The sequence below is a fragment of the Spodoptera frugiperda genome, chromosome 18 (genome assembly GCF_023101765.2).
Source record: "Spodoptera frugiperda isolate SF20-4 chromosome 18, AGI-APGP_CSIRO_Sfru_2.0, whole genome shotgun sequence".
NCBI lineage: Eukaryota > Metazoa > Arthropoda > Insecta > Lepidoptera > Noctuidae > Spodoptera > Spodoptera frugiperda.
In genome coordinates this window covers 3,446,819-3,460,148 of record NC_064229.1, presented here as the reverse complement: position 1 = coordinate 3,460,148, position 13,330 = coordinate 3,446,819, and the positions used below count along the sequence as shown (strand labels likewise).

At 35.7% G+C, this 13,330-nt stretch overlaps 1 non-coding gene across 1 annotated transcript; it reads right to left on the bottom strand.

Moving 5' to 3' along the window:
• Positions 1 to 210: 210 nt before the first annotated feature.
• Positions 211 to 282, bottom strand: Trnaa-cgc (transfer RNA alanine (anticodon CGC)). The gene has a single exon. It is a non-coding gene; the product is annotated as a tRNA-Ala (tRNA).
• Between the last annotated feature and the right edge of the window lie 13,048 nt (positions 283 to 13,330).

Below are 13,330 nucleotides of genomic sequence, written 5' to 3'. Positions count from 1 at the left end.
ATATTAAACTTTGATAAGTAACTAAGGTATAACAAAAGTGAATAGGAAAGGAACGCATAGAGCTTTTAGAATATTCAGTGGTGTGGACTTTGCATAAAATATTACAACAATATTCTGCACTTTAATGCATAAAATATGAGTTTTAGTTTTCATAGATTTTCAGAAATTAACTATGAAATTTACAGGTAAAAATAAAACAAAAAATGTATGTGGAGGTGCTGGGATTTGAACCCAGGACTTTCAGCATGCGAAGCAGACACTCTACCACTGAGTTACACCCCCGATGAGATTGCCATATCAAAACTTAGGTCTTATGCGACATATTTATAACGCAGTCGGCACTTTCAACCTGTTACGAGTCCTACCATATACAATTCTAGACTCTGTACTATTGGTAAACGGGAACGGGCTTTTGGGAAAAACCCTATGGTGTTGTTTAGTTTTAAAACTACTAAAATGAATGGATTTCATAATAAATAATTATAACAACTTAGGTATTCATTCGATGCTGATGACATGTGTTACAGCTGTAGAATATTCCTTGGAAAATACTAATTTAAAAACTCAAATTCTGCCATAAGTTATTATTCTACGCGGACGAAGTCGCGGGTAACTGTTAGTGTTTTATAAAAGTAAAAGAAAAACTCAATTATAATAATCTAACCCAATATTATCCAACAAGGCATTGGAAATGATTAATGATAATATAGATAATGAGGTAATTATTGGTTTACTAATTACAGTTTAGATTAACAAAACCACAAACAGTAGGTGTAATATAAGTATTATGTGGTTGTGGTTACTAGTCTGTCTAACTAGACTAGCCCACTACGCAGGAGATATTATAGTGCAAAAGTGTGTGCGCAAATAAAACGCTCTGTTTTTTTATGGAACGCGCCAGTAAACGAGCCAGACCTGATGGTAAGTAATCGTCGCCGCCCATGGACACTTGAAACACTAGAGGCGTTACAAGTGCATTGCCGGCTTTTGAATGGTTAGGAATTTAAGGTTATTGTTCGGGAATCGAAGATTGGAAAGGGGAATTGGGCCTCCGGTAACCTCACTCACACAACGAAACACAACACAAGCGTTGTTTCACGTCGGTTTTCTGTGAGGCCATGGTATCACTCCGGTCGAGCAAGCCCATTCGTGCCGAAGCATGGCTCTCCCACACTTAAATTAACACCCTGTAAGCGGCCTCACCCACTTTTCTTTACATATTTAAATTATACAACACAAGATACATACATCAAATATTTCTTTGGACAGAAAACTATAACCCTTATATTGTAATTTGTCAGTCCCTTGTCGTCTCCCTGTAATAAATAGACGAAGGCATACAACTTGTTTCATAAATCACAAAGGACTTCACACGTTGACTTTTGACGCCTGATTTTGTTGCGGCTGTTGTGGTTAGGTGGCAAAGTATGACTAATGTATGACAAATGTCATAAATCATAAGATGATACGAATTTGTATAAATTATTACATTTCTTCACCTTTGAAAGTAGAAGGTGTTATGAATGGCAATCTGCCTACCTATATGTACTGTGGAGGACAGATACGCCTGATCATTTTAAAATTGTATTGCTTAAACTCAGCAAAAACATTATCCCATGACCCATAAAAGTCTGAATTAATAGAAAAGCGATAACATCGCAGCTAAATGACGCAACATGGTGTTATCCCTTAGTTAGTGCTGCGTTTGATGTTGTCCATCCCAGTACTTCATTCGTCAATTCAAAGTCATGGGGCGGGGCTAGAGAGCTCTCATTAGGCAAGCAATTAACTTAGTGGTGGTTAGGCGCATGTGACCACCATTGTACACATATCGCGAGAAGGTGTCAGGTCAAAATAATGTCACCTTAGCAGATGAATTGAGCAGTTTTTATTGAAGGATATAAAATTGTGATGGAATTTAAGTGAAATGAAATCGATATTACTTACTTACAAAGTTTTCGATTCTCATTTTTCTCTGTACCTGTGCTTCAACGACCCTTTGACTTAGTATGTTATTTTTAAATTGAGACACTTTATGTTTTATCGAGCAGTTGCAAAAGGATTTATCTGATATCAATCTCTACTCAGTAGATAAAAAAAAGGATTTCAGTATTAATTAATCTTTCCCATAATCCTGTCAAGTAATTAATATTAATTTATCCTTAATCTTGGATCAGATCACGTGATTTTTTTTTTGATAAATCCAAGGATCATCATTTCTTAATCAGACCAATGCTGAGATAATAAAACAAAGATATGAAACAGGATTGACTTATTGTTCCGTAGCAGTACAACGAATTCTATTTACAAAAATAATTATGCCATATACTTTTTTTTATGGAATAGGAGGCAAACATGCAAACTTTAATTTGTTGCGAGTAAACTTGGATATCGAAGTCATTGTGCACGCTGTGTAGTAAAACCAGAGTCACTTATCACTCTTAAAAAATAACTATAAACGACTTACATGCTACGTAGTTGATATAGTAAGAATACTCATAGCAGGGCTCCCAGAAAGCACCTGAAACTTCTCTTAAAAATACCCACGCTAAACTTAAAGATTTTTATGTAAACACTAGACTCATAGACCAGGAGTTGACTGTTAAGGATTGCTAATGATATCAATCCAAATATGAAACCTCATAACACACGAACAAACAGTCTAGGTCTATTTTAGACATCTAGACTTATCTATCCCTAAAAATGATGATATAACATTCTCATAGCGTGTGTAACTGCTAATAACAGTAACGACAAACTGGTTGAGCTCAATAAAAGTGTTAATGACGTAATAAGTGTACGGTACAGGAGGCCACGTGCGCTCATAAAGGATAATGAAATTCTTTATTAACAGCCTCATTCATGCGGATATGTTGTATGATGAATGTGTTGTTTTATCTGTGTATGTGTGCCGGGGATTGTGTGTTTTGTTAGTGAGTATGCATGTACGTGGGTAGGGCTTTTTATAAGAGTTTTAATAAAAGTTATTCAGTAGTTTGGGAATATATGTATTTTACAATGAAATACAAGATAATATTTTACAATGAGAGAACCAATAGGCAAAAACTATTAACATGAAAAAATCCGTCTACCAAGATTAAGAAGAAGAAAAAGAGCCAATTACGAAGTTTGGACCAGCGTCATTGGTCAGTGAGTGGTTCTGCAAAATTATTAGTTTCTTTACATTTCATTGACTTTTAAGATTTTAATTGATCCTGCTATCTTTGTTTAATAACTATCGTGAATGTCGAGAAATCCACTGTGACTCGAAACTAGTAGAGCTTTTCTCAGTTACTAAAATGTTATTTTCAATTAATACAGCACTATTTCACATCTAAAACAAAGTTTTCAAGACATACGTTTTCAAAACTAAAACGTATTCTTCGCTTCACTATTCATCCAATATTGTAATAGTATTTGACTATCAACCGAGTACGCAATAAAGTTCAAATTGCTTTAACAGGAAATGAAAACATCCAGTCTAATTGGAAGTTTCACAAACTATATCGTGCAAATGATGTCATGTGGAAATAGCTTCTATTGCTGCGCGATACACTCATGTTAATTGAATGAATACTACTAATTAATCGAACTCAGAATATTAGTGTTGAGTAAAATTAAATAACGATGCTATGCTTCATAGTATTTTTTGTTGTATAAGTCGTGGTTAAAAACAGTGGACTGATATTATGATGATGATGATTTTCCACCAGATATGTGCTATTCTACGTTGCTATAATTGCGGTTGGCTTTGAGCAATCATATTCATTGACACATAGCTTATAGTACTGATGGAAACGGGTTCAACTGAGATATGTTTTTATATGGAAAGTTGCGTGCTATGGATGGTTTTCCTACTATCGATATATCGCATACTTGAGCTGCGCATCTTCCTCTTGCAGATACTTTGCGGCGTCACATCTTACTCGCACCGCTAGATAGCTTAGTATCTGTGAAATTCACATGGTTTTACAGCTTAGCTATTAAATCTTTACTATATAGCTACATAGCGCATTTCAGTATTTTTTAAAGACTGTTTTTTAAACAAAAATCTTTATAGCTATTCCTCACCAGTTGGTACCAAATTAATTATTATTCAACGCATTAAAACGAAGTAGCCGCAGTTTTTCTGACCAGCAGCGTGTAAAGCTTTCATTAGGAAATGGAGAAGTATTTTCAATTAACTGTTTCATTTGTATGCCAATGAAGTTTTCATTGGAACAAAAGCGCACAGCTATAACGATACGATCTGTTATGTTTTTTGTTCAATAGAACCCAAAGGTTTTTCTTACCGAATAAATTAGCAAATGAACGGTAAGGTTCCGTTCACACAGACCGGCTCGGAGAGGAGAGCAGATTTTTGTCACGTTGAAAACAGAGTTTTTAGTATTGGTATTAAGGTTTATTTTTTCATGTGCACTGCTTTTGTCATTAAGAATGCTTGAAGGCGCTTGGTGTGAAATCATAACAGGAGCTGACCGGCTCCGATTGCGTGCTCTTTATCGCTCGCGCAGCCGATTGACTCCAAGCGTATACGATCCGGTCTGTGCGATTGTGCAGCCGATTGACTCTGATTGCGTGTTCTTTATCGCTCGCGCAGCCGATTGACTCCAAGCGTATACGATCCGGTCTGTCTGTGCGATTGTGCAGCCGATTGACTCTGATTGCGTGCTCTTTATCGCTCGCGCAGTTGATCGGCTCCGAGCGCATACGCTTCCAGTCGGTCTATGTGAAATAGTTGGCGACTCCGCTACGACCGACTCCAAGCGTATACGATCCGGTCTGTGCGATCGTGCAGCCGATTGGCTCCGATTGCGTGCTCTTTCTTGCTCGCGCGGTCTGTGTGAAAAGAAAAAGCGCGCCGATGCTTTCCGAGCCGTTCTGTGTGAACGGACCCTAACTGTCTGCCGATGTAGTTTTTTAGCAGTGCAAAAATATTTAACTGAAATACGTTCACGTTTTACAAGTCGAAGTTTTTGTTTGATTGTTCAATGAACTTTAAAATTGAAATGAATTGGAGTTAATTTTTACAAATTGTTCTTGAAGAATGAACTGAGTACTTTTTTTGTGTCGTGTTACTTGAACATTTTGTTCTTTGTTTGTTAATTTGTGCATAAACTCTTTAGGAAGAATTTATCTTTAGGATTCGGCACCGGGCACGATGCACCAAAATACAAAACAAACAAAAGTAACAATTACAGTAAATAATATGAATTTAAATATAATATAAAAAATATAAATAACACAAGCTAGGTGGCAACATACCCAAGCCGAAAGGGTTTAAATAACCACCTCAGTATGAGCTGGGCACAGCAAGTACCCACCCAACACTGGTTTTCAATTTTAGATTAGGACACGCACGGATTTAGATTAGTTTTGATCTTGTTATCAAGATTGAATCTTTGTTAATGTATATCTATTAGTGAAGTTATATTAATTGTCTACAATGCGACGTAGATTTAATTTTAGAACTGATCAGAACAAGACATTAAATGTTATAGTTTGTAGTTTGTTTGTTTGTCCGTCAATCACGCAGAAACTATTGAACGGATTTTGATGAATTTTGGTATATACAGACAGGGCATGAGCTGAATTGGCTGATAGTATATTTTTTATCCTGCGGGAACGCGTGAGAAGATGCTGGCAAAAGTTCATAATCAGATAGTTCATAAAATAATGCTAGTGATATATCCATTCAGCTGATAAAGGTAATCAAACTTAAATCTCCATTAAACCTTTTGAAAAGTCAAGAAAAATACGTGGCTTATATTAAAGTTACGTCAGTGTGTCAGTAAATTTGATTGATCTCGCAATCAATCACTGATAAGCCAACACTTTATAGAGCTGTGAGATGTTAAGTGAGGGAGAACTAAGCTTCGGCACGAATGGACCGGCTCGACCGGAGTGATACCACGGCCTCACAGAAAACTGACGTGAAACAACGCTTGTGTTAGTGAGGTTATTGGAGGCCCAATTACCACTTCCCAATATTTCTAATCCGTGATTTCCCAACAACCCTTAAATTCCTAACCCCTCAAAAGACCGGCAACGCACTTGTAACGCCTCTGGTGATTCGGGTGTCCATAGGCAGCGGCAATTGCTTACCATCAGTTGATCCATCTGCGCATTTACCAGCTTATACCATTTAAAAAGATATAATACTTTATAGAGGAACAGATTCTGCGTTGAGAATTAGAAATTGAGATTTTATTGTCTACTTGGCTAGTGTGACCAAATCGTATGCTGATTTCAGCCTCTTTCAGAGTTCTTCTGCATGACTAGAAAACAGTAGAAACTTTTTTAAATTTTGAAATTATTTATATTAGATTGTAATCTGCATGTGTAAATGTGTAAACGTATGCTCTTTCTTTGCAGTGCAGTAATAAAAGTTTTTTTTATGTAATATAAAATGAGTACACGGATAACAGGATGGTAAGCAATCACTGCCGCCAGGACACTCGAAACATAAGTGCGTTGCCGGCCTTTTGGGGGACAGAAATTTAAGGATTGTTGGGCAATCAGGGATTGGGAATATTCGGAAGGTAATTGGGGCACCGGTAACCTCACTCACACAACACAAGCGTAGTTTCATGTCGTTTTTCTGTGAGGCAGTGCATTCATGCCGAAATATGGCTCTCCTACACTTGAATTTATTGAAAATATACTAGAATAGAAAAAAAACCCTCAGACAGCTGATCATTCATAATTTCTCCGTCAAACACTAAGCATACCTTTTCAAAAGAAGCAGAAACCGAACAATGACCTAAAGAAAAATTGAACTGAACCGACAAATTGCTTTCCTACCAACTTTTAAAGACCTTATTTTTTCCATTTCGGCATTAGTCTAACAAAAACAATTTTTCTTCGTAAACGGGACTTCATAGTTAGTAATACTCAGTAAGTAGGTTCGATTGCCAAGAGTTAAGCATTGAAATATCGAAAAACCATCAATTTGCATAGCTATTGGGCTCAATGGGGTAGCTCGGCTGTTTGAGGCCTGCCAACTAATTTGGAAACGAAAGGTTGCAATGTTATTTAAATTTTACAACCACCCTTTAATCTACTTGATGTTATAAAATTTGGTTTTGTTTGTAAACAGAGCTATATTTTGTGGTTCTACTAGTAGGTAAGAGAATAAAAATGTTTATTTGTTAATTTAAGAAGTTAAGAAAAGTTAGTTGCACCCACTACCGGTGAGTCTGAACTAGATTTGAGTGGTATTCAATATTGCGAAATAAATCATACCTTTTATCAGGTGTTCCGTTACATAGAGTGAGAGTCACTAATATAATATTGTTAGTTTCTTCATGAACTTTCTTTGTTGTACTTAACCCAATGCTCAGCAACATTGCTGTTTTTTTGCAGAATAAAATCGTTAATAAGCAATAGTTTAAGTCATCATGAAAGGTCTCTGAATATAGCAGTATGTTACAATAAACTTCAAAGTTCTCATAAAATCAGTTAGAACAGCAATTGTTTGGTTAACAATTTATAGATTATCAGTCCGTTATTTTATCGTTTACTTTTATAAGCTTTTATTTGTTTTAAATTTTAACAATTTAATCCATCGACGAGTTTGTAAAACGCTATTCAGAAAAGTATTGAATTGATTACGCTCAATTAAAACTATTCATTGGATAAGTTAAAATGTAATGGCGGATGAAAAGAGGTTTTAATTGGATGGGGCTTTATATGTCGGATAATTCGATTAGTGGTTGAAATCATTATCGGTTTCAATGAATTCCGAAATCCGGTCTCGTATGTAGGCTTGGCTAATGTTGAGGAAAAGTATTTTATTAATATTATTGCAGGTTTGACCCAATGGCAGACCAGTAACTGTTTATATTTTGACCTTTTGATTAGAATGATCAAAGGATTAGTTTAACATTTTTGATTTTATTATTGGCCGAAGTTAAATAGTCAGTAGTCTTACGATTTAGTAGTATGAGGTTTTTGTGTGCTTTCAATTTCCAGGTCAGACAAAAATAACGATCAGGTATACAGCTACAGTTGGCACAGTTAAAAATTACGATTAGTTTGGTACAAAGACAGTAGCTATTATTGTATTAAATTAATAGTTTTTAACCAAGCCACATATTCCGGAATCATTGATCGGTTCAGTAGCTAACCAACGGTTACTGGTTTTGTTTTGAATCAATCTTTGTGTTCTTATCTGCACAACAAATAGCTGTGCTGATTGTATGGACACGTAGATATATTAGGGGCCTGATAGTAAAAGTTTTGAATAATAGAGTAATTGACCATTTAACAGTCAAATTTGTTATCTGAGTACAGTACCCTTAGTATGAGTTTGTTTTAAGTTGAACAACAACAAAATGAGAGCGCGTTCGGCGTTCTGATTGGCTGGAGCGAATGAACCATTCAATCAGAGCGCCAAACGCGCTCTCGTTTCGATCTTTTTAAACCTAAAACAAACTCGTACTAAGGGTACTGAATAAGATGTAAAACAGAAGATTTATTTCTGAAACATGAAATTTTTAAGTAATAAAACTCATAAAGACGAAATTAAGTCAGGACTAAACGTTAATAAAACGTCGGTATCTAAGTTTTAATCTCGTTCTACCCACTGCAATGTTGCTAACATTGTATTATACGATCCGCAAGTTGGCTTTCTTCCTTTCCATATAAAAATGCATTGCATATTCTCGGCTTTTATGTAAAACAGTTTCTGAACTTAAGCCTTTTTACTGTAGGAAAAGGGAAAAAAGTGTTTCACGGTGAATTCTGCGTTTTGGGTTCTGCGCCCAAAAGTGTATCAGTCTACCTAAAATAATTAATCAATCTTCTTTATTAGAGTTTTGACTCTATTATTTACAAAGCAAAATAAAACAAAAATAAGTGTGGGTCTGCCAACGGCGAGCTAGAGTAGCCGCCCGACCAGAACCAGAGCGTAAGAGCCATCAAACCACCACAAATGGGGACCAATAGGGCTGATTCCTGACCCAGAGCTGCAGATTTAGCAGGCCTCCGGCTCGTAAGCAGGAGTAGGAACGGGGTGGTTTTTAGTCAGTAAGAATCCCACACTTTCTCTCGCCTCACCAAAGGCGAAAGAAGCCATTGGATGATATTTCCCTCTTAAAAAAAAACGCTTATATATTTAGTTTTGATGTAAGTAATCGTCATTAATATTAATTACCCCCAGGATTCAAAACAACCCTGCTTATTATTACAACAAATAAAGTCAATTACCTCAAAAAAAAAAAAAAAAAAAAATACGTTCTTCAGTACTATAAAGTCCTTGGTGTGTAATTCCAGTTCGTTCTTGGCTTTTTACTTTATACTAGGATTTGTTCGTTTCCTTGATTTTGCCTGTTCAGTGTAATAGTCGTTTTGGCGTGGGAATTCTTGGCTAGCGTGGTTGGAGCTTCGCGTATAATAGTGCCGGTTGAATTTCAAACAGTTTCACGTTTCGAGTTTCTTGGCTGTGTTTCTTAATGTTTGAAATTTATTTATTTTTTTCGTTTCTATGTAATTTAGATGTGTTCGTTAATTGGGTTCTATTTAATTTTTGAGTTGTGGTCTGTTTTCATTATCAATTTTAAAATGTAATTTATTTAGAACAATAAAAGTGTCAAAAGCTAACTTGTAACAAATGGGCTGGGGGCTTGTAACAAGTGGGCAAATCACATACATATTTTACTATATAATCTACTAACAATTTAAAATTAGTAGTGAAAGTTTTTTGAGGGTCAAAAATCAGCCAATGACTTCTCCCGCCTAGGGTGAGACGATAGTGAGTATCAAGGTCATACTAACTAAAAACCATTTCGTTTCTACTCCTGCTCTCCGAGCCGGAGCCTCGGCTAAATCACATTATTGCTCGGTATTGTAGTGACATGATGAGATGGTATCTAATCTATCTGTACACACTTTTAAAATAACAAAACACACTACAAACCCAAGCTAACAACACAGAGTAAAACAATACTCAGTGAATTTGAGAACAATTTTAAAGTACGCCAACAAGCCAGCATGGTCGGTAGCACCTGTCGACATATGAATTACATGGGTACGTGTACGACATCCAGAACATTCCAGTTTCAGATACCAGATATACAAGTCAACGGCAGTCAAATAAATTCAGCTGTATTTATGTCGTTCTGATTTTTAAAGAGCCTGGTAGATGAAGTGAGATAAAAAAATTAAAACGTGTGGTTTAAAATGGGAAGCCGCCTTTAATATTGTTGATGTTTCTTTCCATAAGTTGAGATTGTTTGGAGACGTCTACGTAGAATGAAATTCTTAAGGAAAACAGATAAATAATAATTGAATGCTAGTTTTTATTTAATTTATTTATTTCCGTTACCTAGTTTATACATTTTATAATATTTATTGTAAAAAAAATATTTAAAAATATAAAAAAAGCTACACTATATTCCACTACTCTACCAGCAGTGTGACTGTCGCTGCGTCGTGCTAAAACTATTTTTTTGTCAGTTACTCTGTAGCAGATTATAATTCCAAGGCTGTGTTATATTAATGAGACATATGTATTATGTATATTGAAAGTTCAATTATATCATCAAGTAGAAATCAGGGATTCAAACTCAACACCGCTTTTTCTAACTACTCATCCAAAACTAACTCATTATACAGTAAACAATCCATAAACGCATAACACTGTAACTTGATATTCCACGTCGCCATTAATGAGTCCAATTTAACATTAAATAGAGCGTTTTATTAGGTGTTCCTAAACACTGGCCCGGAACAGTGGGGAATAGAGTTTAGCGTGAATTCTGCACTACAGTGCAACGTTAATGATGTTTGTTCCCCGCTAATTAGCTCCGGACAGTACTGAACCGAACGAGTGTCCGACAATCAGATGTTCGACGCAAACTAATTTCGGAGTTGTTGGGAAACTGGGGATTACTGTTGCAAAGAATACTTTAATGTGTAATTGTTACTTCTTTATTTATTTTTTTATGGAGTAATGGACAAACTAGCAGCCTAGTCAGTTGCTGTTTTCATGGTTGTATCTACTGTATATTCTGGCTTCCAGGAGTTGCAGCGGTAAGGGAGGCTGTGGTGGGCTTGTCACATTAAAAAAAAAAACTGGTCACTTGATGGAAAGCGATCAACGTCGCCAATGGACATCCTCTTAATTAGAGGCTGCTACGAAATGCAATAAACAAAGAAGAATATTATACCAAAAGGTATACTTATGCAAAAAAATAAATATTAAGTCTTTGACGCCAAAAGAAAATTGTTGAAGGCAAATCCTCCGCCAACGTCAGTCACCGGTGATCACCACGGCGTTTAATGTGTTAATAACCATTGTTATTCAATTCATAATGAGTGACAATCATTATTGCAAACTTTTTTTATGTAAAGGAGGTTTAAAGTCTAGACTGTCCCGGTAGTATAGTGACCAATAACAACCCCACAAAAATTACTACGTTTGTCTACCAGTAGCTACATAATACAGTTTCTTGCCATAATCATACCCAAGATTACAATACATTTCACAACAAAGGGTCAACATGAATATTCAAAGAGAATATTGCATGTCAATATGCAGTTTAGTACACCATTAATGTAGTTAGTTTGGCATGAATAAGTAACGTAACCGGGAACCATACAGAACAATGGCACGATTAAATATTGTTGGTTGAGGAAGCCATTACTTTTGTTGTTCAAAGAATAAAATTCTTTCTTGCTTTATTAGAATAAAATTAGAAGTTTCTGAACTATAATACTGGACTATGGGCTTATTAGAACATAACATAACATTAAAAGCTTCTGAACTAGTACTGGACTACAGGATTTCATTATATAAGATGCTTTACCATAATCATAGCCCTTGGCAAGCAGATTGAAGATTGCAGTTTCAAAAGTTTTTTAATAAGATAAATTGGTATACGAGCAGACTTATCACCAACGACACAACGCAAGCGTTGTTTCACGACGGTTTTCTGTGACGCCGGTCAAACCGGCCGATTCTTGCCGAATCATGGCTCTCCTAGGTTTATCTTCCCACACTAAGGTGTTTGTATTAACTCTACTATCGGCATAAAATATTAGGTTAAAAAAACAGTGTGATTCCGATTAGTTCAAGCTCTTCGAAGCATCAAGTCACCCATCGCAAACAATTCGCATATAATCCTAATTTACGTGGAAAACAAAGAAATAAAAATAAATAAATAAAATTAAAGCGAAGCTACAAAAGCAAAGTTAATTAGAACTAAGTTTGTGAACGTTGTAAAGGAGAGATAACGGCAACTATGAACACCGTCAGCTGTTAACTGTGAATCAGATAATAAGTTAAGTTTCGAGTGAATGGGCTACTCAACGTTTCCATGGCATTTCCTTGCCTAAGAGAACAAGTAATGTTGGTTAGTGAGAAACACGAAAGTTTCACAACTACATAGATAGTTAAAACACGAATCTTAAACAACACAATCTTACACTATATAATTATATACAATCTACATCTCACGTCACATTATCAGCCTATAAGTGACCACTGTTGACCCAAGGCCTCTTCTCACGCGGAGAAGGTTTGAGTATTAATCACTGCGTTTGCTCAAAGTGAGTTGGCGATTTCAAACTTATAATTAGAAATTATAAGCCCATGTGTCCTCACAATGTTTTAGAAGTTATAACTCGGAAAAAGTCACATTAGCACTTGCCGTTGGTAGGTTTCGAACGCATTATCAGGCATGACAAGCAGGCATCTTAAACCATCGGGCAACCACGAGATTTATCTACATCTACAGGTTAAAAACCAATAAATTCTCGTCCTTACAAAAATGCGGAATAATCTTAGTAAAGGCTGAATAAATCTGTAACTGAACTCAATAAAGACACTAAAAGATTTAATGCTACAAATACCTATTACGATTTCCTCGACCTGAGATCTTTTTAACGAACTTCGAATAGGCTTACATTTTCCACATTTTATCATTAGGACGAATCCAGATTATTCTAAATTAATACTATGCCTGGAGATTCCTTAGAGTGACAATCCCTCTTTGCAAGCACAACACTGGTAATAAATGAATTTTCTTTTCATTCAGCGTGGCCAAATAATCCTTCTTAACAAAATATCTTTATAAAAATGTGGAAATGAAAGAATTAGGGAGCGTTATAATGAGAATCTGGGGAATAGGAAAGAAGGCGTCGTTGAAAAAATGCCCTTGAATTAAAAGGATTTAATATAATACTTTCTAGTTTAGGAATATTCTGGAAAAGTGAGATTGGCATTAGAATGTTGTGTTTTCTTGTATTGTGGGAGTTGTTTTGTTGGTAGAACGTTTAAATCGCGCAGATAAATCTGTTGATTATACAAATATATGTAGATGGATTG